The sequence below is a fragment of the Myodes glareolus genome, chromosome 11, assembly GCF_982192425.1.
Source record: "Myodes glareolus chromosome 11, mMyoGla1.1, whole genome shotgun sequence".
Lineage (NCBI taxonomy): Eukaryota > Metazoa > Chordata > Mammalia > Rodentia > Cricetidae > Myodes > Myodes glareolus.
Window position 1 is genome coordinate 61,727,810 of NC_142036.1, and position 27,761 is coordinate 61,755,570.

Consider the following 27,761-nt stretch of genomic DNA (forward strand, 5'->3'; position numbering starts at 1 on the left):
CCCTAAAAGTGTTTTAAAAAGAAGAGAAAATGTGATCCTTTTAAATTTAAATCAAGTTAACTATTGATTAATCCCCAAGCTAGTATTTATTGGATCCGGACATAAATCTGTAGCTAATTGTTAATTGTTATAGTATTGTAAATTATTCTAATCGGAAATCTCAGTTGGAAGATTTTAATGGTATAATTATTCTATCCAATAAAATAGCAATTAGTTGGCTTACTATTGTACTAATTGTAATTAACATAAGGTATTGACAATGCATAAAAGCAAGGTATTGAAATGTTATAGAAAAATACTGCATTACAAGGAATTTTTTACTTCAAAGAACATTTAAACCACTTTTCTAAACCTTTTATTTAATTAATAAATTATTTTCCATGGATTTAGATTTTTTGAGTGATTAAGCGGATCATACAGAAAACTCCTATGCAAACACTGTCCCTAGACAAATACCTTCTTAAATTAGTGTGCTACATTATTGTAAATATTGAACAAATATTACAGAATTATAGTTGTCATAAGTTGTGTTTTTAATTATTTCCCTATTCGTATTGTAGAATTTTATTGGTTTTGATAAACCTATAATGCATAATGCAACGTATCAATAATAATAACAACATTGATACTGCACAATTGATCAGTCTATCAAGTGCAAACACAGTAAATTCTCTCTATTTTTATGGACAAAAAACACTGCAAATCATCTTCTTTGTAATGTCTCTACTCTCTTCTTGCCTAGTGTCTCAGATTGCTAGAATAATCAATATTTAGCTTCTAGAGACTGTCTTCTTCCATATAGAAGTATGACTCTATGATTTTCCCAAGTCCTTTTGGCTGAGAAATTATTTCATTGTTGAGGAATAAGGATCTACTGTAAGGATGTACAGTTGTTTATTTACATACTCCCATACTGTAGGAAATGATGTTTCCTTCCTAGTTTTTTTGACTTTCAAGGGAGTTCCTAAATTTTATGTGCAAGGTACTTTGGGAATTATTTCCCAATTTCTCAGGGTAAATGCTTAGGAAGACGATTTGTGGGTTGTATTAGTATAAAAACACATCTCATTTTTTTTTAAAAGAAACTGCCCAATTGCCTTTCTAGAAGACTGTGGTATCTGAATTCACCTCTGCACAATAACTTGTTACTTTGCATCTTTACAACAACTTGACATCTATCTTTAATTTTGATAGTGAGATTTTAAACACATTTATTCATAAATGGCTCATCAAAGTGATAGATTTGAGGAAGAGTATATAATAATCATCTAACCTAGAAAAGAAGTTACATCTAGAACAAAGCATGAGAAAATTTACATTAAATAACTATAGCTTTACTTATTGCAGATTGGGGTTATAGCAAAGAAAGATTGCACAGACAAGATGAGAAAACAGGCTCTGTCTATCACTGGTTTTAAAGAAACCCGTACCATATAGTTGACATGATAGCAATAAAGAAGGTTGGAGGTTAATGATGAAATTATCCTCAAAGGCTTACTTATATGAACATCCTTCTGTCCAGCAGGTGGCACTGTTTGGCATAGTTATGGAACAGGAAGAGGGAGCATCACAGAAGGAAGTGGACTGGGGGTGTGGGGGAGTGAAGCTGCCTTGTCTTGCCTTTTCTGCCTGCTGATACATCTTTATACATCATGATGGACTGTTTCTCACTAAAATGGGAAGCCAAAATAAGCCCTTCCCTGTTAAAGTAGCTCTTTTTAAGTATTTTTATCATACCAGCAAAAAAAGTACCCAAGATATGGGGAAAGTCCTTATAACCCCAAAATATGAAAATATACCTAAACAATTGCCTCAGTGCTCAAATGTTTCTCATCATTAAACCATACATGGTTTACAAATGGATGTCATCAAACATTATGGGCCCAAATTTTCCATGCAAGCATGTAATATAGCATGAAAATTGAGAAAAACTGTACCCCTTGAGGTATATGGTCCTTGGCTTAATCAAATGATCTCCATCACTTAGATTCTGAAGTATCCAATTACAGAGGCATATTATTCTCTGGGAATTGCTTCAGTGAGAGTTCTGACTTATTTGAATTTCTTGATGTATTTCTATTGGAATTATATGACATCAAAGGAAAAAAAACAATAGCTACATTTCTGGCATATGTTTGTAATAATTTTATAGTACCAAAAACATTACTGGCTCATTCCTGAAGTCCAAATGGAAAACATAAACCTTAAAACAATGATCTATGCTCTGTACTCCTTTTCTATGTGATACATTTTCAAACCACTACATATTTTCATTCTCAGCCTCTATTTTGGTCATCTATCTTATGTGCTTCTTTTGTTATGAGAATCATACAACAGAATCCTGATGCCAGTATAGACAGCATGAATCCTTCATAGAACACTGGCGTAAGAATTAAAGCATGGTGCTAGATATCATTTAGTGTTACTACACACTGGTGACTAGAGGGGAGAGAGAATTCTGTTTAAATATATAATTAGGTGAAGAAGTGTTTAAGTGTTGCTTTATGTCTTGACTCTAGTCTGGAACTCTGTTTCTTATCAATGCATATTTGTTAGATAATAATATGGGAAGACACATCACCTGGAAAAATAAAAGCCCCGGAAAGGTCAAAGTCCCTCAATGTCTATTGGCCTTAGACTCTGTTGAACAGGTTTGTTTCTTTTGTTCTGAGTTTACAAAAGAATAAATTTTGATTCTATGTCTGAGTTACAGACTAGTGAATTCTCACACTTTGGAAGAGACTTTGTGGTATTGTATTTGCTATGAATTGCACATAGTGTATTTCTCTGTAAAAATAAGGATGCATTCTTAGAGTGTATATTAACCTCAGAATATACTGTGTTTTTGTATCAATAAGGTTAGTGACTTTAATTACTCTTTTTTCCCTTGTGTTATCTGTCTGAAGAAACAGTTAATTACTTTGATAACAAGGTGGATTCTTTCCCAAGATTTCTGATTTCTAATTGCCAATTTGGTATCTCCTTTAGCACTCATTGCTTAAAAACAATTGTAAAAAGGGGAAAACAATGAAATTTAGGGATGAGTTGATATAGTGTGGTAATTTCCCACACCATAGCCTAGAAAATGTTTCCTTCTTTTTTCTGTCAATAAGACTCAACATTATGGATGTAATTCCCAAAGTACTGACAGGAAATGCTTACCCTGAGTATCTTCTTATTAATTTTCTAAAGAAACAAGATGTCCATGTTGATCAGTATTTTACCTTGCCTTAGATGTTCATTAATGTCAATACTGTTCATTAATGTCAATAATGTTCAATAATGTCATTGTTCATGAGCTGTAAAATCCTGAGGTTAAGACTGAGCAGCTATTACAAGTGAACCTTTTGGTCCAAAAAAAAGGCTCAGAGACTAAATTACTCTCTTATGTATTCCTTCTTGCTGGTTCAAGAGTGATGAGTAATTTTTTTCTTCTCTGTCTTTCTTTTCTTTTTTTTTTTAAAAAAACTATTTTATAAGTTCACGTGAAAGCTTCTTCATATTTTTTATTACTTTTCTTATGATAAACACACAAAAAATTCACTCTGTCTGAATGAAATCTGTTATTTCTCATCCTCTGAAGATTTATACTTTAGCTGAAAATTTTTCTTTCGGTATAAGGAAAAAAAAGTGTACTTCCTTAGAACCTCTATTTTACCACGTTTTCAGTCAGTTTTTTCTTTGTATAAAAAGATCATTTGTCTCTATATATTATGGCTCAATACTTTGCTGTTGGTCAAAGCCCAAACTGTAATTTAATACACATGTAAGGGATGTTAACTTCAATGTACTGCTTGAGAAAGTTTATAGTTTCCAATAAACAACATTCTCTTCTGAGTAATTTTATCAAATCAATTTTCTTACTTTTAGTGAAGGTTTAGAAGTTCTCTTTCTTTATCTTTCTTTGATTCATGAGTATGAATCCTCTATTGGCTGTGATCATGGTGTATTTTTTTATATAATCATTTCCCGTCTGTCATTCAATACCATAGCAACCTGTGACAGTTGAAATGGCAAATGCCTGCACTGCGTGATGAAGTATCATGGAATATGAATGGGTATGGGCTAAAAGAGAAACATTTTCCGTATGCACTCCATCTCTGAGGACCTTGATTGTTTGCTTTGTGTCACATATGAATGTTGACCTGCCACTGAGTCAAGGAGGCTTTCATTCAGCATTATTTAAGTGTGATACATTGGATGTCAGCCTGATACAAACTAGCTTTGTGAATGTTAAGTATGATTAACTAGAACCAAGATTTTTATGAATATAATGTATTGATGATAACAAATAATCAACTTCAAGTTTATTAAAGTCTTGTGTGCATCAAAATCAGTAAAATTAATTATATTTATGATTCATAAAAAGACCAAGTAGAAGTTACTGGATAATGTATGGCTTCCTTTGGATGACTCAAGGACCATATTATTGTATTGTATGTTTTTGATCTTGTCTCTGTCACCACCACCTAATAAAAATTTCCAGAATGGTGATATTTTTTTACGGTAGTAACAATTAGCATGTAGTAACAATTACCTACACAGCTACTAAGTAGTTGAAATGTGGTTAGTTTGAGAATGTAAAATAGAACAATCAATGGTTTTGATCTATTTAAATATAAATGATGACATGAACTATCAGCTATTGTCATATACTGTAAATATAGGCGCCTCTTTGTATCGTATGTAACACAGATAGAAAGGGGGTACAAGGTACATTAAGTGCATGGGCACTTTGCAAAACCTTGATGTTGAAAAGATTTGCATAAAGTTCTCCTGACATTTCATTGTGTAGGGCTTGAAAACTCAGACACATGTGGTCAAAAGAGAGTAAGAACTTTCATCTTCCTGAGTACACAGCAGGAAAAGGAGGAAAACTGTAAGAGTTTTAGTGGGAAGTTAGCATACTTTCAACTATCAACTGTGCCTGTTAAATATCTGATTAAAAGAATGCAAATTGTTTTTGAGATTATTAATTAAGTAATTGAAGTATCATAAGAAACATCCCAGAATGTTTTTTATTATATTGAGTATTTCACTGTCATTGAACAAAAGATGGCAAGTGTGTCTAATAGATGCATATTTAATGAACAAATTAAGAATTCAGTCAAGAGGTATGAAAGTGAAATAATGCCTCTCAAACTTTGCTTGGTCTTTTTCATCTGGATGTATACCGCCTCTGGTCACATAATAATAGCTCTAAGAAGCATGAACTAGGGCAAGAGGCAGAAAACGGCCTTGTTGAATCACATCTCCTGAATATTAACATGCACAAAGGTCTTTTGTTACATGTGTTACACTTTAGGGACTCATTCCTCAGTGACCTGGTTGCCCAGGCCTAATCCTCTAAGCTTGCAGCATTCATCTATTTTCTATGTCTCTGATTACATCAGTGCTTGGCCCACGTTAGCACAGCTGACACTTGCCAGCCTTGAGTGCTGACAATCATCCTTATCCAGATATTTGCTTTTCTCACTGGCTGCCAGTTAATGGTCTACCCTGTACGGAGTTGAACTTACTCACCCCATGTGTGATTGAGTTCCAAACACCCACACAGGAAGCTGAAGAGCTTCCCTGGGAACTTTTATCTTTTACTCTGACAGGGCTTGGATTACCAATTCTTTCTCTAAAATGGGCTTTTCAAATAATGTTAGTAAACACCTGCCAGAGCTGAGAGTTGCTGTAAACTGTATCCTAAATATAAATGAAAGAACTCGTATGCATGTGCATGAGTGCTTATTCCCAAATCTGCACTGACACATTTTCACACAGTTTTACTTTTGACTGCCTAGCACTATCTGCAAATAGTGTTTCATTAGGGACCAGAGCAGAACTTCAAAGAAACAAGGCAGTATTAAAAAAATGGTTATGTAAAGTGATCAAAGATAATATTTCAGTCCTTCCCTTTTGGGATATTTTGAAATTACCAGGCTTCACTCTTTTTGGTGTTTTTGAACTGAGTTCTCTGAATGTACAGAGACTGTTTGTGCAAATATACAGTTACAGAAAAAGAAAGAACTAAGCAACAAAAATAGGACAAAGAAGATACTTGAGAAAACTCACAAATAAAAGCCTTTCCTCTCCGTGTTTACTGTATTTTCTCAGATTTTGTAATTGCCTCTGTAATTTCTTTCAAAGAAATTTAATGTCTTTAAAACTGTTACCAAAGAATTTAAATAAAAAATAATCGATAAATCAGAAAGATTAAGCGACAAAAACTTGACATGTTTTATGCTGTCATGACTATGTCTTAAAAATGCCTCAGAGAAAAGAAACAACCATACAGAATTTTTATAACAAGAAATGAATTTAATGAGTTTGACGAATTATGCACACTACAAGTACAATCATAATATAATATTGAACAATTCATGTGGATATTATGAGATTGTTTGGAAGTTTCATTATTAAAACGATTATCTATGTATACAAAGTTACCAATTAGACTAATTATTGGCTTCTGTAGTTTTGTTTACAAACTGAAAATACTGTTGTGAATTGTTGTAGGTCCTAGTAATAATCCGACTTCATAAATTTAGGGGCAGAATATTCCATAGCACATTTTTCACCACTATTAAAATTGTTTCAATACTAGTACAGATAAGCGGCATAGACAAGAAACATGCTATTCAAACTAATAATTCATGAAGTAGTTACCTAAACCAGTTAATTTATTTATTGAATAACTATGGCTAAATCAAATTTTTATCTTTAGTATCAAATATTTAGCCATAATCCTTTAATGTGATGTATTCATTCATGCACATTCTATTTCATGTTCTCACATGTGAGAGCAGTAATTTTACCATCAGGTATGTAATGATGTGTTCATGGTAGAGAAGTTGCACTAGGTCATAGTTTTCAGATATTGTTTTATGCCTTCGTATTTTTCTTTCTCCATTCCATTTTCTATTCAATAACCACCTATTGCCTTCAGAAACATGGTAAAATTAAAGGGAACAAGGTCCTTTGATTGGAGAGAATGACTTGTTGACATTCTACCTTAAGTCATGGTGCTAGAATCCACACAGTTATGCAGATATCAGTTTGTATCAGCTCATACCATGTGAGCTAATTTAATATATCGCTAAAAATAATTCTCTTAATACAAGAATTGATATTATTTCAGTATGAATAACAAAAGCATCTTAAACCTGATTTAAAGGAGTTATGGAAGTGGGAAGAAAAGACAATGTAAAATCAAAATTATTAAAGATGGAGACTAATTTTGGCAGGTCAATAAAGAGCAAAATTTTGTTTACTTCAGTGCTGGCAATTGTAACCCCATTTTGAGTAAGCTGTACATAACTGAAGTATATCCCTAGCCTAAGAATATATTTTAATAGAGTCTGAAAATTAATTTTAATCAAATTATAGAATACTTTGAGTCCTGTGTAAGATTTTATTTTGCTTTAATCATTGAAAGAATTTTTTAAATGATATGATCAAGTTTAGTAGCGTCATTTTAGATGTAATTCCCTGCAGCTTACCTTATTAGTAGTTCATTTATAAAATATTGCTTTCATTTTTGAAATTATAATATAATTATCGATCCCTCTTCTTCCCTCCCTTCAAGCCTTTTAATTTACCTCTCCTCACTGTCTTTCAAATTCATGGCTTCTTAATTTCATTCATGGTTGTTGCATGCATATATGCACATTATATATATACATATGCATATATATTACTAAGTATATCCATCTCGGTTTGCATAATGTACTTGTATGTATGTGTTCAGGGCTGACCATTTGCCTCTGGAGAGGTCATTGACGTGCCCTTTCCTGGGGAAGACTATTTCTCCTGCACGCATCATTTTATTTTCCTGTAGTTCTTTAAATAGGGGTGAAGCCTCAGGGGGATTTTTTGATGGGGAGTGCTCAATAAATAAAATAGGGAAAACTATGTTTGATTCAGGAAACCTGAGAAGCATGGTTCATTGAATGCTAGGATGTGATGTTAACTGAGAGTCACATATGAGGAGGGAAGCAGGATTGTTCAGATACAAAATATAAAGAACCTAATCTGTAGTGTTAAAGGAGCATAAATTCAAAATGATTAATTCAAAGCCATGGTAAGGCACCTGGACATACTTGGTATTTTCTTAGATAACGCAACAGCATGGGTAAAATGACACATTTTTATCTTGGTAACCATTTAATCTAAGAACCTTATTTCACAGTATCTCATGTGTGTAATTGAAGCAGGAATACCATTTATTTCTAATAGTTGATACACTGCTTTCATCAAATTCAAAGTTCCTGATAAAATTTGACATAAAAAGTACCCATTTTGGAGTTCTTAAGTTTGGCTAACCAGCTTAAAATCACTATAATTGTTGAAAGTATTTAAAGCAACATGAGAAAACTAATTTGAGAAAACCAGTGTTGTGTTTATAGAGTGATTTTTATTTTAAAAATCAAAGCTATATCATAAGTATTTTGTTAGCAATGCTCCTGAGAAACCCATGGATCTATTGCATAACACAGTAGAATGTAGGTCAGTCTAGATATCGTGTATCATTTTATAACATCTTAACTTTGCATTCTCTATTATCTATCTGTAATTTAGCTGCAAGTTAAAGTTGTAATTTCTATGTGTTACTGAAAATTATTATACTAAATTTATCATGATCAGAAAAGTCACATGTTTTGTAGTTTTATATAACATGTTTTTCTGTGTTCAAGTAAAAGTTGTGAAATTATTCCTATTTATTTAGTCTGAGTGATTCATATTTTCTCTGCCTTGTGCAACCCTATGTTTTCTGACTCTGTTAGTGAAAGTATAGTTATGAACACAAATGTGTGCATGAATTTTTATTTCCTCAATTTACATGAAATCATCACATGTATGTATGTATGCTATCTGTGTTTAATAATCCAAAAAAATTTTTATATTAAAATTTTAAGATAAGCTATGAAAACATAAGTGCCTATTGTTACTCTGCAATTAAGTTGATAGTCTATTATTATTTAATTTTTATGATTTTTTTGCACCCAAACTGTTAAAATTAAAATTTTAGAAACGTGTGTGTGTGTGTGTGTGTGTGTGTGTGTGTGTGTGTGTGTGTATAACCAGCATAGGTGAAAGGTCTGTGATAGAAAATTAAATTAGTTTATTAATGATAAACATAAAAGCATAGTGGTGAGGAATGACATCATCCAATCATTCTTGTGGTTACTAGGTATACTACTTATAATTGTTATCCAATCATTCTAGAGGTTACTAGGTAAACAAATTATAATTCTTATTCAATCATTCTAGAGGTTACTAGGTGAAGTACTTATAATTGTTTTGGCCTATGATATTTTTTCACTTTCATCTGCTCTGTTTGCCCTAGGAGGAAGAAATATAAGCTAATATTAGTCAACATGGTATTTCCAGATGTTTTGCACGTATTATTCACTCTTTTGAAAACCAAAAACATGGTCACAATTACAATTTAAAAACTGATTAAACCTTATAACTCAAAGAGCTCAGCTAATGAATTGACTATATATAAACTTAATTTCACTATCATCTCTCTCTTCTTTCATTCATCTCTCTATTTTTATTTATCATCATATTTATTTTTTAAAATATTTTCATTCTATGATTGAAACACAGTGTGATGCTTGAATTAATGCATATGTAGGCTAGTAATCAAGCAAGAAGGGTAGCACATAGAAGCCCCAGATTTTAGCCATTTCTTTGTGGTATGTACTTTACATATTATTCTGCATATAAAGTAGCTTGCATTTTGTCATTATGGTGTAGAATGGCACATTAAATGAAAGTATTTGCTGTTGATTATCATCTACTCTTTACTACACCTTCCTGTCCTGAGTCGTATCTGTCAGCTGCTTTCCGCTCTCAAGATTCACAAGATCAGCTAGTGTTCCATCTACTTATGAATGGGAACATAGAAAGATTTGTCACTCCACCTGATCTTTTTTACTTAGTCTAATTTTTGTCATTGTAACAAAATACCTGGGAAAACTTCTCAAGGAGAATTGTATGAAATGACTAAATTCACTGTTCACAGTTTCCAGTTCGTTATGGTACATAGGTTAGGTTAAATATCTCACATCGTGGTCGAGTAGAAGTAAAAATAGAGAAAAAATATGGCAACTGGGTATAACTTTCTAAACTATGCCCCAGTGACTTCAGTTCCACAGCCAGGCCCCACCTCCTAAAGTTTCTCAACTCCCCACACCTCTCCACCAACTGGGAAGCTTACACAGACACAAAGACATACCAAGGAAGAGTATGTATATATTTTTATGTGAGCACATCTCAACACAAATATATAAATGCATGTGTATATGCCACATTTTATTTGTTCATTTTTTTTACTAACAGACTTAAATATGGCTGCATTTTATGAATAGAGCTATAGGTGTTTTCTGAGCTGTTGTTTTTTTTTACTTTCTAGGACTATTGTTTTTAGGGTATTGATATATCATGTGGAAGTTGCGTTCTCATTAATATGAAGAATCTACATATGAACTTCATATCTGCACTAAGCTAACTTAGTACACTGTACAAATCTGATTTTCTGTATATCCTCTTTGTAATTTGATAGTCTTTTGTTTTTTTTTAAATAAATGTCATTCTCACTAAAGCAAAATGCTATCTGTGCCATGATAGTTTTTGTTTTCATCCCCCTATTGATTGTGACTCTATCTATGTCCTGTGAAAAGAAATGTTTCTAACATCCTTAGACCACTCTTGATGCTTCATTAGACTGATTTTTGAAAGTCACATTTTTAAAAAAAAAATAATTAATTGATAAAAGTAAATTAAAAGGTCATATAGTTATTGCAGTTCATTAACTACTTCTCCTCAATTGTCCTTACATCTTACCCTTTGGAAATTTCAAGTAAGTTAAAAATGGTAGGTAATATTTTACTAGTGTTTAGAAATTGTATGTAAATTGATCAACATAATAGGCAGGTGTGGTAGAGAAGGGAAGGAGAATGTTCTATCTAGCCTTCACTTCCCAGAACTTTTCCTACTGCCGAAACAAACATGAATTGAGTATCATTGTTGATTTCTTTTTATCGTTCAAAAGAGATATGAGAAGAAGAAGTAGTAGTATTTATATTCTGCAATGGAGGAGATAGTTTGAAATAAACTGAAACCAACCAAATGTCAAACTTCCAAAGACAGATTATTTTGAAATATTAGTGCTGACAGCTACTACCTGGCATTAGTATCATAGCCTTTATGTTCAAACATTTCATTTAAAGGTAGCTTCATCACCCCAGTCCTTCAGGAATCATTTCTGACTATTCTCATTTTCTCTGTACTAACGCATAGTCCTTGAATTGTTCAAAATGCAAGCAGCATCCAGCCATTCTCTTCCCCTCCACATACTCACTGTAATCTAAACCGCCAGCTTGCTGTACCGAGGTTATTATAACAGGTTTAGCGCCTTTTCTACCGCTTCTCTTCATCCTGTTCATCTATATGGTCAAAGGATTGCCAGGTCCTGTTAGCTCAAAGCAGTCATATGGCTGCTTATCTCAGTGTCAAGACCATATTTATTAAAATAGACCTGCTACTCCCTGCACCAAAATTTCTGCCTCCTTTCCTGTTGCCTGCTTTCTGTTTTTTTTTTTTTTTTTTAATTTTCGAGACAGGGTTTCTCCGTAGTTTTTGGTGCCTGTCCTGGAACTAGCTCTTGTAGACCAGCAGCTGGCCTCGAACTCACAGGGATCCACCTGACTCTGCCTCCCGAGTGCTGGGATTAAAGGCGTGCGCCACCACCGCCCGGCTTTTCTGTGTTTTTTTAAAAATATTATTTTACATACCAATCCCAGTTCCCTCTCCCAACAGTCCTCTCGCTTCCCCCAACCTTTCCCTACCACACGACCCATTCACTTCTCAGAAAGGATGAGGCCTCCCATGGGGAGTCAAAGAAGTCTGTCACATCGCTTGAGGCAGGACCAAGACACCTCCCCCCCCCCATCTATGCTGAGTAAAATATCCCTTCATAGGGAATGTGCTCCAAAGAGCCAGCCAATGTTCTAGGGATAGATACTGGTTCCACTGTTAGTGGCCCCAGAAACTGCCCAAGCCACACAACTGTCACCTACATTCAGGTGGCCTAGTTCAGTCTTATGTAGGTTCCCCAGCTGTCAGTATGGAGTCTGTGAGCTCCAACTTGTTGGGGTCCCCTGTTTCTGTGTGTTTCCTTGCCATAGTCTTTGCTCCTTTGCTCAAACTATCACTTCTCCATCTCTGTGATTGTTCTCCAAAAGTTTGGCCAAGTGGTTGGCTGTGGATCTCTGCGTCTGCTTTCATCAGTTGGTAGATGAAGGTTCTATGATGACAATTAAGGTAGTCATCAATTTGACTGCAGAGGAAGGCACCTCTGCAGGCACCCTCTCCACTATTGCTTAGATTCTTAGATGGGGTTAGCCTTGTGGATGGATTCCTGAGAATTTCCCTAGTGGCAGGTTTCTTGCTAGCCCCATTATGACTATGTCAATCAAGATATCCCTTTCCTTTCTTTCCCTTTCTGACCTTCCGCCATTTTGGACATCCTGTTCCCTGTTCCCTTGTGTTCTACTTCTCATTTTCCCTCTCACCTCCTGCTCCTCTTCTGTCCCCCCTGTCTCACCGAGTGCTCCCAATTTTCTCAGTAGATCTTGTCTTTTTCCCCTTCCCAGAACAAGTTTGTCTCTCATAGTATTCTCCTTGTTTACTGTCTTCTCTGGTGTTGTGAACTGTAGACTGGCTATCCTTTGATATGCACTTATGAGTGAATACATACCATGTTTGTCTTTCTGGGTCTGGGTTACCTCACTCAGGATGGTTTCTTTCTAGTTCCATCATTTGCCTGAAAATTTCAAGATGCCATTGTTTTTCTACCACTGATTAGTGCTCCATTGTGTAAATATACCACATTTTCTTTATCCATTCTTCGGTTGAGGGGCATCTAGTTTGTTTCCAGATTCTGGCTATTATGAATAATGCTGATACAAACACAGTTGAGCAAATGGCCTTGTGGTATGAGTATGCATCCTTTGGGTATATGTCCAAAAGTGGTATTGCTGGGTCTTGAGATAGATTGATTCCCAGTTTTCTGAGAAACTGCCATTTTGAATTCGAAATTGGCTGTATAAGTTTGTGCTCCCACCAATAACTGAGGAGGGCTTCACTTGCTTCATATCCTCTCCAGCATCATATCAAAATCATTAATGAAAGCCTGCTTTTTGTTTTATTCAATAATAGCAGCACATACTGGCCATGTCCCATCCTCAGCATCTTTGCATCAGCAGTTTTCTCTGCCTGGACCTATTTTGCCTTCATTCCTTCCTTTTGTCCTTACATTTAAAAACTTAGCACTCTCTTTAAAACTTCCTTCCCCTCTCACTATTGACTTATCATATTATGTATATTTTATATATACTTCTTTATATCCAATTTTGTCCTTATGTTAAATAAATATAATAGAATTTTCATTTTTCATAGTTTTTTGGAGGGTTTTTTGAGACAGGGTTTCTCTGTAGCTTTTGTAGACCAGGCTGGTCTAGAAATCACAGAGATCCGCCTGTCTCTGCCTCCCAAGTACTGGGATTAAAGGCGTGAGCATCCACCGCCAGGCTCATTTTTCAAAGTTTTATATGTGATATAGTTAGTTGATATTCTTTTAATGCTTTTGAGTGAAAGAATACCTTGTTTAAGAAAAAAGGAAACATGGTATTTTCAAAAGTAGAATACTTTTCTGAATTATTCTCAATTAAATACTTTTCTGAATTATTCTCAATTAAATACTTTTCTGAATTATTCTCAATTAAATTATGAATTATTTCATAAATAAAAATTTCTCCAAAATATCAAGATATTTTCAGAGAGGATATTATTACTTTAACTCTTGTAATTCATATCTCCATGATCATCTTGTTAGTGTTCTAGGAGCCTCACTAAAATAACTCTCCATCTCATAGTATTAGCAAACTTCAAGAAGATTAGAAGCTTGAGGTTACCAAATTAACACTGCAAAGAATACCACCATATGAAGAAAGATAGAATAGTTGCTCTTTTGAATTACAATTCAAAGAATGAAAACTGCTTTTGACCTCAGCATCTCTGATGGTGTAAGTTTGTAAAAAGGAAACAAATGAACTCTTATCATTTTTTTCCCTTAGGCCTCTATGAGAATTAAATTAACAGCATTTCAGATTTAAATAGTATTTCTGTGGTTTGTACAACATTCTATGACCACCATAATAAATAAAATTAAAGGAAAATACGTTTTTATGTCCTACTCTATTCACAGTTGTAGTAACTCAATTACCTTCAGCAACAAAACAATAACTTTATGTTATTAAAAGACTTTACAGACCCACTCTCTTATTTAGTTGTAAAACTAGGTAAATCTTATATCAGTATTTTCTATAAATATTGAACATATCTATATCTATCTATCTATCTATCTATCTATCTATCTATCTATCTATCTATAATGATTCCTTTCGTTAGTGTCTTTATTTTGATTACCTTGCCTTGGAATTTTCCAGTTTCGGTAGTATATTGATCGCCAGGATGTTAAAAGAAGTTTATGACTGGAGACATTCCTTTGCTATTATAGAATAACATGCTTGAATAGAGTTCTGATGACCTTATATATACCTTAAAGAACCTAAATGCTTTATAAGAAAATTGCAATATGACCTTTAAGATTCTGATTTACTAATATTTGTGGCAAATATCTTTTAAAAACTATTTTGTTTACAGAAACAGGAAGTATGAATATTGTGTTTTACAACATTGTCCTCCATTAAGGAATGCTGTGACATAGGCTCTCCACTTCAAAGATACAAATATCACAAAAGTGAAGGTAAAATGGAACAATCCAAGACAATCCTCATCAGAAAATGTAGCTCAACCTAGACTCTCCCTAGCAGTTTACTTCTGATTTTGGGAAATTCGTCAACCTTTTAAATCAGGGTTGTTTGTTTATTAAAGAAGTTCCTGGGCTAAGTCCTTATTGCAAAATGCTTATTCTTTCTCTTCTGGGATGAAAATGATGATTAAATATGGCCTCCCAATAAAGTCTTTTTCCTGTGATTTTTTTATCATCAGACTTTTACAGACTCTTACTCTGAAGCTCTTACCAAACATTGAAAATGTGACAATCTCTATTCCACTATAAATCTTGTCATGATTCTAGGGTCTTAAGTTTTCTGCAGGTGTTTCATGTAAACACAACTTTGTCCCAACTTTCTATTTACCATACTTCTAAGTATTACCAGGCCCATTAAGCTAACCTAAACTTGTTAACCCTTTTACTATTACAAATGTTTTCTGAGAACTAAGATTTTCCTCCCCCAGCTTCTCACATGCTGTGTGTCTCACATCAATATCACAATATTCCATAAAGAATGTTTTTCTCATCTCCCTATCTTATTGTCTATTGTTGAAAGAGGACTTTTCTATCTACATTTTTGTAGATGTCCTAGATGTTGGTTAATCACATGAAGCACTTTCTCATCTAATTTCTTACCTCTCTGCTTCCTCTACACCTAATGAAATCTCCACTCAACATTGAAACAGCAAAACAACAAACACTAACTCTGAATCAAACTTAATGTTCGTCTTTATGCATCTTTAACTCACATCACTGAAAATGCCTCTCATTTGCATCACTGCCAATGACAGTTAAAAACTCATGCTCTTTCCCCTAAAGCCTGCCGGCTGTTACTCTAATCTCTTACTTGGTCTTCCAAAGCTGAAATATAACTATAAAATCTGAATCTATTCTCCCCTGAAATCTTTACATAGTGCCATTCACAGAATTCCAGTATTTGTGTCCGATAAACTTTCAAATTTGTTTTGACATTTCCCCCTATTGTTCCTCATCTCATTTAAGTGCCTAATGCGCTTGACTTATTGTGAAGGCTTAGAATTTACTTCCTTTCCTTGTTATTCATCATCATCATCATCATCTCTGTCTCTGTCTCTTTCTGTCTCTCTGTCTCTCAGTCTCTGTCTCTGTCTCTGTCTCTGTCTTTCTCTCTCTCCCTCTCTCTCTCTCACACACACACATACACACACACACACACACACATACACTGTAGAGAGAAGAATACGGATATGGAAATAAACAATATACAGAATCCACTTGGTGCTGCTCCGATCTACACATGTTTAGGGATGACCACTTGTGTTCGGATAACCAATCAGGAGCCTCATCCTGGAGAAAACTGGTTCTCCCCCTCTCATCCTTCTCTCGGCAGCCATTGAGTGGCAAGTAGGTAGCTCTTCATCTAGGGGTGGAGCCTTATGAAATTTCTCCCATCCCTTGTTGGCAAGTCAACTGGTGTGCCCAATATACACGACTTGTTTATACAACTATATTGGTGACATTTCATGCATGTAGCATTTGAATCATACCTAGAGGCTATCAACCAGGAGGCTTCATGGTCTTTTGGTTCCTAAAGGCCTTCCACTCATTTGCACAAGGCTCATTGAGTCTAAGGGATAGTTGCTGCATTGTAACATGCCAATGGAGGTATACACATCAGTGTGTTCTATTTTATGCACTTTGACAAGTTAAGAATATCTATAGCAGCCTTTGTCTGATAAGAAAAAAAATGTGATTTTTTTCTAAAGTTATATTATCTTGGGCATCATAATAAATATTTAAAATAAAGACAGAAACTATAGGAAACTGTTTTCCAAGAGATTCCCCAAACATTACGCCTTTTGTCATTGTCTTTGATTGTCTCTCAAGAAATGAAAGTAAGACCACGTTGTTAAAGACACATAAAACTTCAGATACCAAACTTAGAGGAACCAAACCAAAACCGATCTAGAAAGGACTAGCTCTCATAGTATTTGGTGCTATGCAAGCTGCTAAGGGAGAAAAGCAATCAATAGAACTGTCAAGCTGCAAAGCCTGTGAAATTAAATGACTAACACAACAGAATATCCCTAATATGGAATAGTGGCATATTATCCTTAGTGTAGACAATAGCTGTCTAATTGGAGTTCAGGCCCTCTCAAGAAGTGGGAATTCACTCCTTGTACTATAAACTTAGCAAACTAGCTGTACTAACATTAACCCTAGAGATCCTAAAGCTTCTATTTTTCTAAACCAGTGATTCATTTTCTTAATAATGGGTATAATTTGGTAAGATGGTACAGTTTCCATCTGCATTTCATTAACAGCTAATAATATTATTTTTCATATGTTTATTAGACATCTATACTTTATCTTTTGAGACCTATCTATGGGATGCTAATTTTTGTATTCTATCTATGTAATGTTACATGGTTTAGGGTATTATTTTTGTGTTGTCTTATTGCTTACTTCTTTATATATACTATATGTTAAATTTCCTTCTGGTGTGTAGCAGGGTGAAACCTTTCCCTCACTCTATAGGTTGTATTTTCACTTCTGGCACTGATAAAAAAAACTTTTTAATTGCATGCAGCTCCATTTGTCATTTTTTGGCATGTTTTCCTGGACTGTTGGAATTCTATTTAGAGTTTGCATATATACCTGTATGTTGAAGTACTTTCATGATATTTTCCTCTAATAAATTCAGAGCTTCCAGCCTTACATTAAAGTCTTTGATCCTTGGACCTGGGAACCCCTCTAGAATCAAGTCTCTTGCAAACCCTAAAATGGCTCCCTTAGTTGAGATATATACTTCCCTGCTACCATATCCATCCTTCCTCCCTCCCCCCCACATCCCATTCCGCCAAGGGGACTGATATAATGAGATATAAGGGGACTGATCTAATGAGAGCTCACCAAGGCAAGCTGGACTGGGACTGAACGAGCATGTGATCAAACCATATTCTTTGAATGTGACTGACATGGGGGCCGACTGAGAAGCCATTGATAATGGCACTGGGTCTTGTTTCCTCTGCATGTACTGGCTTTTCGGGATCCTAGTCTGTTTGAATGCTCACCTTCGTAGACCTGGAGGGAGGGGGGAGGAACTTGAACTTCCCACAGAGCAGGAAACCCTGACTGCTCTTAGGACTGGAGAGGGAGGAGGAGAGAGAGTGGGGGGAGTGGGAGGGTATTGGGAGGAGGGGAGGAAGTGGAAATTTCTATAAATTAATAAAAAAATAAAAAATAAAGTCTTTGATACTTTTTGAACCGATTTTTGTGCAGGATGGGTGACACAGATCTAACTTCCTTTCTATATGTGTGGATATCTTAGTTTCCAGCATCATTTGCTCAAGAGGGTATCTTCTCCACATATGCTGCTCCAGTTCCTTCCGTTGCTATAATAAAACACTCTGACTAAAAACAGCTTAGAAGATGAGCAGCTTTATATAGCTTGTGCTTTCAGGTCACAGTCCATCATTGAAGGAAATCAAGGCAGGAATTTAAGGTGGACGCATTTCTTATTTTGTACAGTGTTGCTTCTACCAAGCAATTCAATTCTCCGCCAAGAAGTATATTGAGAACCATGAAGAATGCTGGTTGCAAGCACGTTGAAGCATGGTTCTGAGTCAACTACCTGTCTTACAGAGTTCAGGAACATCTGTCTAGCGATGATATTGCTTGAAGTGACCTGGTATCTTTTATAACAATTAATTATTAATAATTCCCCATAAACATGCTAATAGGCCAATCTGATTTGGGCAGTCTCTCAGTTGGGATTAACTTTCAAGGTGTCAAGCTCACACAGTTAAAGCTAATTAGAATGGGTTTCTTTAATGTAAGTAGAAACTTTATCTTAGCTTTATCTGTTTGAGTTTATTATTATATATCATTGATCTCCTTGAGTATCTTTTGTGTTAGAATGATGCTATTTTTTCATATAATTTAACCTCTTTTGTATTACTGAAACAGGTCTGGCAATTTCTCTAGCATTTTTTTTTTACTCAGAACTTCTTAGACTATCTGGGTTTTTTTTTGTGTTTTAACAGGAATCTTAAGATTTTTCCCTCTTTTTTTTTGTGGAGAAGATCATTGGAATTTTGATGGCAATTGTATATGCCCTTTGACAGCAGTCATTTTCTTTTCTTTAATATAAAATTACAAATTAAAGATAAAGTTGTTCATTTGATACTGGTAATATTTTCAATTTATGTTCCTAGCCAAAAGATGCATTTTGAAAAGAATTTACAATAGAAATGCTTACTCATACTACTTTATTTTATACTTTCTCATTATTCTTCATGCAAATACCTGTTGATAATTTCTCACACCTTTCACAGTTTATATTATATTTTTAAGACAGTGACCTTTATGTGATGCAAGATTAATGAGTGGTTATTGTTTCCTAAACTTGAAGACATTATTCAAGCATAGTTGTGCCTTTTAAATAACTAGTTTGCATACTAGCTATGGGTATATTACAATATTTAGAGATAGTTTTATTTGCTTATTACAACTTTTCAGATTAGTAAGGACTATAGATTTATAGTCAACACAGGCCAAAAATGTATTAAAAATCTCTACAATTATTTATGCTCCCACTTTTGTCTTAAATATACAGTGAGTTCTTCCAAAAAAACTCCAAAAGTCAGTGATACTGGGTTTTTAAAAACATATTTTTTTACATAGCTCATGTTTGAAAATCTCCAACAAAGTAGATAGTATTTCATTATTTTTTTATAAAGCATATATTGATTATGGTTTGTTTACAATAGATATTATCAGAAATATAATAATACTTGACAAATAATTTTATTTTAAAAGAATATATAGTTTACTTTAAGAGAAAAGAAATGTATTGGGTTATTAAAATATACAGCTAGTAGAGATATAAGAAAAGGTGAAAAGGAAACTATTACTTTTGAGAGAAGCTATATTTTCATTTTGTCTCAGATGTTATTAGATTTAGAGAGTTAGTTGAGGGTAAGGCATTTCTAATGTTTGGTGAAAGGACTATGAAACCTTCTATTCTGATTTATTCCTCCTCCTCTCCATGTGCCTATTCATATTTATTTACACTATATAGCACGACCAAGTGATACTTGACAATTCATTCAAAATAATTTAAGTTATTCATTAGTTATAATTTCTCAAAATGTTACTAGATCTAGCAATTACAATAGTAATTCCTTTATGATTTTGTCTATTTTTTAAATTATTTTCATTTTTATATCCAGATGTAGGTGTCTGTAAATGTTCATGAATATAAAGAGAAGTTAATTTTTCAGTAGAAATATTAATTACTTAGAAAAGGGGAAGTTAGAATTTAATATGATTAAATTTGAAAGTCTGAGTGAAGTGAATAGTGAGTTCATGAATTAATTCAGTATTTTTCTTATTGTTTTTTATTTTTTTATTTTCGAGGGGATTGATTAAAACTCTCAATCAGGGAGTAAATAACGTAAGAGAAATATTTAATTCACACGTACAACTCACTTTATATAGTGACTTCATTGATCCTTAGCTTGATAACAAGATGATACAATATTAAATACTGCCATTTTCATTTGCTTCCAAGTTCAGGTCTATTTTATGTGTGTGTTGAGTGGATTTTCTTTTAGTCTTGGTTAAATATGAAGCTCTCAGCCTATACCCCTTTGAAAAGGAGATGCTCGGATTCCTCCCACTCTCCAAGCCATTTCAGGAGTCAGTATTTCTAGGACTCTTGGCCCTGGCCTGAGACATACTGCTTTGTAATCACAACAGGAAGCAGATTTTAGGAGATGATAAAGGTTCTGACAGTGAAAATCAAACAATGTTGTATTTGGAGTGGAAAATTGAAGTGAGGTTCATTTCATTTATTTCCTTGAAGCTTATTCTTGAGCACACTGGAATTTCTTTTATTATTATTATTGTTTATTTATTCATTTATTTATAAAAAATTTCCACTTCTTCCCCTCCTCCCAATACCCTCCCATTCCCCCCACTCCCTCCCCTCCTCCCTCTCCAGTCCCAAGAGCAGTCAGGACCTCTTGCCCTGCTGGAAGTCCAAGTTCCTCCCCCCTCCCTCCAGGTCCAGGAAGGTGAGCATCCAAACAGACCAGGATCCTAGAAAACAAAGTGAAAACCTTTTTTTTTCAATAAAGTATCAATGAATGTGTAAACAACGCTTCATGTCAGGCTCCATGCCCAAAATTAGTTGCTCAACACAATAATGAACTCATTGATATCTTTGAGGACTTTGTTGCCTTTTGCTTCGACTCGGCGTTGGTTTTGCCTGCTTGTTTTGAATGTCACTTTTGTGTTTGATTTGCTTTTGTTGTTGCTTGGTGTATTTCTTTCTTTGAGGTTTTTGTTTGTTTTGAGAGGGGGCAGAGGTGAGAAAGAGTTCATTAAATTGGGTGAGAAGGTGGAAGGGAGAATCTGGAGGAAGGATTGAGGGAGGGGAAACATGACCAAAATATATTTTATTGGAATTTTTTTAATATCAAAATGTTCCTTTGGGCTAGAGAGTTGGCTCAACAGTTAAGAGGCCTTATTGCTCTTGTAGAAGTCTCAGCCTCGGCTACAACATGGCGGCCAACAATCCTCTGTAATTCTAGAAGATCTGATGCCCTCTTCTGGCCTCATTGGTCTGTGCATACTTGTCATGCACTCGCATACATGCAGGCAAAACCACTCACACATATGCAATAAAAGCAAATAAATTTTTAAAAGAAATATTTCTTTTCTTCTTAGAAAATAGGGAATACAGGATTCTAAGACAAAAGCACAGACTATACTATTCCTTCACTCTGTTATTGTCCCCATGCAGACACAATCTCTGTCTATTGTTTCCATTTTCATTTTACCCCTTCTGCCTCATTAGTTCTGTAGCAGAGAAAAGGCCAGCACAAAATAAAGCTTAGATCAATCATTTCTCCATAGGCCAGAGAATGCAAAATCAATCACTGTCCATTCAACTGGTTCTTCGCTATTGACTTTAAATTTTCCTGAGCTGAGGCCACTGTACTGCTAATTGCACCGAAGTTCCATGCTTTCACTTCAGCAGTCTCCGTAGCTATCTTTAGAGAATGCACACAACTAGACCTTTGTTAATTTCTTCTGTGGCTTCTGTGATTTGATGAGGGTCAGGAATCTTTAACCTATGATTAGAAGCATGATAATAATACCCAAAGCAGTTACAAAAATTTTTGCATAGAAATCCCAGGTAGTTTGCTAGGTATGTAGAACTTTCATTTTCACACCCTATTGCATGGAGATTTCATTTGGAAAAAATTCTGTGTTAACTATTATTAACTCTTCATTATGGGAACTTTTAAAATATTAAAAAATTACTTGTGTTGATACTTATTTTCCAAACATGTTCGTTATACTCACAATGAATAAATCTAACAGTTGAGCATGATTATAAAAGTGTTAATCATATTAAACATATTAATCATTCAAAATCACGTACAGCTTCATTTATCTTCATAGCAGGCGTCTAGCATTTTGATCAAATGCAGTGTTTTTAGATATCAAAACTGTTGTTTCAGACACATCCTTTGCTCAGAATCAGTGCAGTGTTTTTAGATATCAAAACTGTTGTTTCAGACACATCCTTTGCTCGGAATCAGCAGACTGTTGACAGATACTCAAAATTAGACATCGTTATTTTATGTGATCTAACAAGATTAATCAAATTCTGCCCATACAACTTAAATCCCACAGATTTGCAGCATATTATATTTAGAGTTTTTTTATTGATTTTTTATTGAGCTCTACATTTTTCTCTGCTCCCCTCTCTGCCTTTCCGCTCCCTGCTTCAACCCTCCCACAAGGTCCCCATGCTCCCAGTTTACTCAGGAGATCCTGTCTCTTTCTACTTCCCATGGAGATTAGGTCTATGTATGTCTTTCTTAGTGTCCTCATTGTTGTCTAAGTTCTCTGGGTTTGTGATTTGTAGGCTGGTTTTCTTTGCTTTATGTTTAAAACCACTTAAGAGTGAATACAAGTGATAACTGTCTTTCTGTGTCTGGATTACCTCACTCAAAATGGTGTTTTCTAGCTCCATCCATTTTTCTGAAAATTCAAGATGTATATTTAGAGTTTTAGGCATGTCTTCATAAAGAAAAAATATAGAAAAAGAAGCAAGATGACCCAATTTGTAAAGTACATATTTGCTTAATGAATGCAAAGAGCTTAAAAATTGCTTCCATGTTGTCTAGTTTGTTCCCTATTTTTACTAGTGTATGCTTCTGGAGACACTCTTACTTGTCATTGCTGCCCTTCGTTTCCATGAGGAGCTACAGAAAACTTTATGAAGATGGTATCACTACCTCTTCTCTGTTTTTTTTTCTTTGCTCTATTTTTAGTGACTATAAATTAGCCATATTTTACTGGATCTATCAATACTTGACCTGAGAATATTGAGTCAATTATATCTAAATAAGTAATTACTTGACAAATACTGCAGGTACTCAAATAACATATTTAAAAATATGAATAAAAAGTGTATTTGTTTACATTTTCAAAATATGATCTGTATTCATCATTTCATACACGTCTATATACATATGTGTATACAGCTGTAGGCACATATATTAAGCCAACTGAGGACAGTAAACAAGTAAGAATATAAGAAAAAAAATCAAAAATGGATAGAGGGTACTGGATTGATTTCTTAGTGTTATACATGTAGGAGGCAGTGGCCAATATATGAAAGGCAGATTCTATTTATATATGTGAATGTTATGGACCATTAACACTAGAAAAAATAGATGTATTAATAATCATAGCAGTAGGGAAGATAAAATTAGGCAATGCCCTTTTTTTCCTCTTGCCAAGAGAGATGGTTGATAACAAATTATGGATATCAAAATCAGAGAAATGATAAAATCTTGTTCCTGAAAATATCATATAATAAAGATCACATTTTATTTAGGCATCCAAAATGCATTAATTATTTAACTTTTAAATTGATATTTGAGGACTGGTGAGACAGCTCAGTAAGAAAATTATTTGCTATACACATTCAATAACCTGAATTCTGAGTCCTGTAGGCCACATAAAGAAGCGTGTAGTGCTGAGAGTTGTGATTCAATGGTTTTCATATCTTCTATCCCTTTCCGTTTTTTTTTTTTGCACACAAGTTTGTATATATGTGTATGCAAAATACATAAATATACCATGTTGAGTTTGTTTCTGTAGTTTGTGTGTATACTGTTTTAGGGTTGACCACTTTGTATTGGACAACCAATAAGCAGACTTATTCCTGGAAGAGGCTACTTCTGCCAGCAGTTGGTAGCAGTCTCTAGTTCTTTATCTAGGAGAGGGACACAGTGCAATTTCCTCCATTCCATGTTAATTTATCTGTTCATATCATCATTGCCCAGGTTTTCTTTATGCTAGCATTTCTATGAAAGACTGTTTCACGCAGACTGCCTAGGACTCTGGAATTTAAAATCTTTTAATTCCCTATTCCATGATGCTACTACAGGTTCAGGACTATGATACAGATGCATCCACTGTGGGTAGGATAACCATGTTCTGTTTTGGTCCTCTGTGATGTCTCCATTTGCTGCGAAAGAGAATTCTTTGATTAAGAGTGGTAGTTACACTTACTGTAATAAAAGAATGAGATTTAAAATGTAGTAAGGAACTATACTGGTATAGCAAAATGGCAGTAATAGTTTCTGTTTTAATAGCCATGACCTCACTAGCCGTTGGAAGTTGGCTGGTTTTTTAGTATTAGGCTTGATTTTCCTCTTGTTGAATAGACCTTCATTCAGTTAGAGATCTGTTGGTTGTCACCAAAACAGGAGTGAATTGTATGTATGTTTTGTTAAGATGATCATTGTAGTTCAGTGTTGCTACTGGGTAAAACTAATCACTTTCCACTGTTGGCAGCTTTCATATTATTTTCTGGTACTATGGAGGCTAGATAGAAAGAGAAACGAAGAAGCAACCACCACTAACATCTATCCACTGCTTCTCCATCTCCATTCAGATAGGGGCATGTCTCTTATGAGCTTGATCAAAGCATAGCACATCAAGTTGAGGCAGGACCAATCATTGTGCTGAGTTCCAGGGTTCTTGTTGAAGAAAGCAGCGAATTGGTTGAGCCAGAAGAGTCTTGATAAGTAACCCACGAAGACAGCTCAACTGAGCTTGTCGGAGCTCATAGATTCTGGGGCAACAGTTAGGGAGCATGCGTGAGATGGATTTAGGACCACTGCATGTGTGTGACAGTTGTGTAGCTTGGTCTCTCTATAAGGCTCCTAGCAGTGAGATCAGGACTTGTCCCTGCTGCTAAGCTGGCTATTGGGAACCTGTTTCCCATGCTGAATTACATTGTCCAGCCTTGATGCAAAGGAAGCAGTTCTCTCCTGCCTCAACTTGTAGAAAGAAAACATTAGGGATAAGAGAAAGAGACCAACAGATGAGAAATAAAAGGACAGATGAAGGCTGAAGGAAAAGTGTTATAGAGTGGAAAAGTGATCACAATGGGGATGGGCATAGAAAGGTAGAATATAGGAGGGACTTGATAGAAGAAAACCCAACACTAGGAAGTATGCAAGCATAGTACTTTCTAAGCTTCCTAATGTTTATATAGATATATAGATAAATATTAAAGACTTTAATTGGAGTTGCTTCACAGAGATGTGGGGGACAGGACAATGTTTCAACATGAAACTATATTAAACAAGCAAGCAAACAAATAAACAAAAAACCCAGTGCTAAATAAAGGATGACTGCTATGGAGTTCTTGGTCATAAATATTTCTTGAGCTTATCCTTGAAATTGAAGACATCACCACTGCTTTTGATTTCTTACGATAAGTTTATGGTAAGTTCTTGTTGTTGATATCACACAGTTCAGTCATAGAACATGGAAAGAAGCTAAACTGGTGAAGACTGGAATTTTTCCCCTACAAGCTAGCTTTTATTTTCTTGTATAGAATGTTGTGAAAGTGTCTGTGGGGGAGAAGGTATCACCCAGCTCTGAACCCCAAATGATCTGTCAGGCAAGATATGCCTACTTGTATAAAAAATAGAATGGATTTCCCAGGGCAATCAATAGCTTTCTGACTGAATTTATGGTCTACTCCACAGTAGACAACTCATGTCTAGCATTAAATCTGTGCAAGAACCCCCAAAGCTGGGGAGCTTATAGGTCCTGATGGAGAACAAACTACCATTATTTTTTCTAAATGGACATAGTAAAAAATTACCTTTAAAATACATGTCCTTTTTCCCATAGGTTAGAGCTAGATAATAAACAATACCACCTTATAAAGTTATTTCAAAGTAAAGAAAAATGAAGTTAATTTAAAATATTGAAAAATCTCAGAAGTGAAAAATATACACCCTTTTCTGTAGTATACTATGAGTAAAAATGACTTTTAACATGACAAAAAAGTATACAAGCAAATAAAAAGTGATGTAAAATGTTTAAAATTATGAAGAAAAAATTCAAACTACAATTCAGTATAAAGAGAAATAATTCAGATAAAAAGAAAATGACCACTTTCCTGGACAAGAAAAATGTGAGAATCATATAGTATATCAAAATAAAATCTCAATACATATGATAAATTCTTTTAGATTAAAATGCATTTAGATTAAAAGTAATTTGTTAGTGATATGTATTTAAATGATTATATAATTAATTTAAAAATTAATATTAAGTAATATGTTGATATAACTTAAACATACATATATATGAATGAGATCATCCAGTATCAATATGAAGAAATCTAAGCTATTGATAATGTTAAGATAAAGAATATGTCACAATGGACAGTGATTAGGGAAAACAAGGTTGTCCCATGATATTCAAGAGGTCAGTTTTCCCAAAAATATGACACTGGTATAGATATGTACACTTCACCACTCAATGAATATATGTTGATGCAAAACTAACAGAGTTATAAGAGGCAAAACTACATATCTGATATGATTGAGGAGTTTCTATTCTCCTCTTTGTTTCATGATTGAGAAGCAGAGATAACATGACCACAGGTTGATCTGGTCTGGTCAGCACTCTATGTAAACTTGACTTCAATGATAACCATAGGACACTCCATTCAGTGTTTTATAGACTTATTTCTCAAGAACTTAATAGGACACTTACTGAATAGGATGTGTGGTATGACAATGCAAAATATGTATAAACACATTGTAACAGAATTCAAGATAAATATTCAGAAAGACAATAGAATTAATCTAGAAATACAAAGGAAAAAGAAAAGTAAAATTTCAAATTACTTAATAAATAAACAGCATATTTGAAAACAATCACACAAAGCTTTCTCAAAAGTAGAAAATTATATAAGTAAAATGAAATTAATAATATCACTTTATAATTTAAAGAATATAATGAAGTCACTGTTTTAAAGAGAAACCGTTATTATCATTTACTTTGTGTTTATTGTTTATTTGATTTTGTATTTCAAGGCAGGATTCCTTTTTGTACACTTGGCTGTCCTTGAACTAGTGCTATAGAACGGGCTCTCACCTGTCTTGCAGAGATATACCAGGTTTGCATCCCGAGTGACAGAATCAAAAGCATGTGCCACCACCTTCCAACAGACCTGTTTCCTTTTTAAGAACAATAGAAAACTTCTCACTTTCACCTAAATACAGTGGAATGCTTGAAAGGAAATTTATCAAAAAACAATAATAATAAAGAAATAATGCAAACTAAAATGGACTAATTATATTGAAGGCATCAAATGACTAAAGAAAAATAAATTAAACTTTTTTGAAAAGAGGGTATTAAACAAGAGGCTACCAACAAAATGATAGCAGTACATTTGACATAAAAGAATAACATCCTACAAACAATATTTGTCAGTCCATTATGTTTTTTAAATGCGTTAAGTAATATAGCAAACAATGCAGACTTTAAAGTAGTAAGTTTAAGAAAAGCAGATTAACTATTT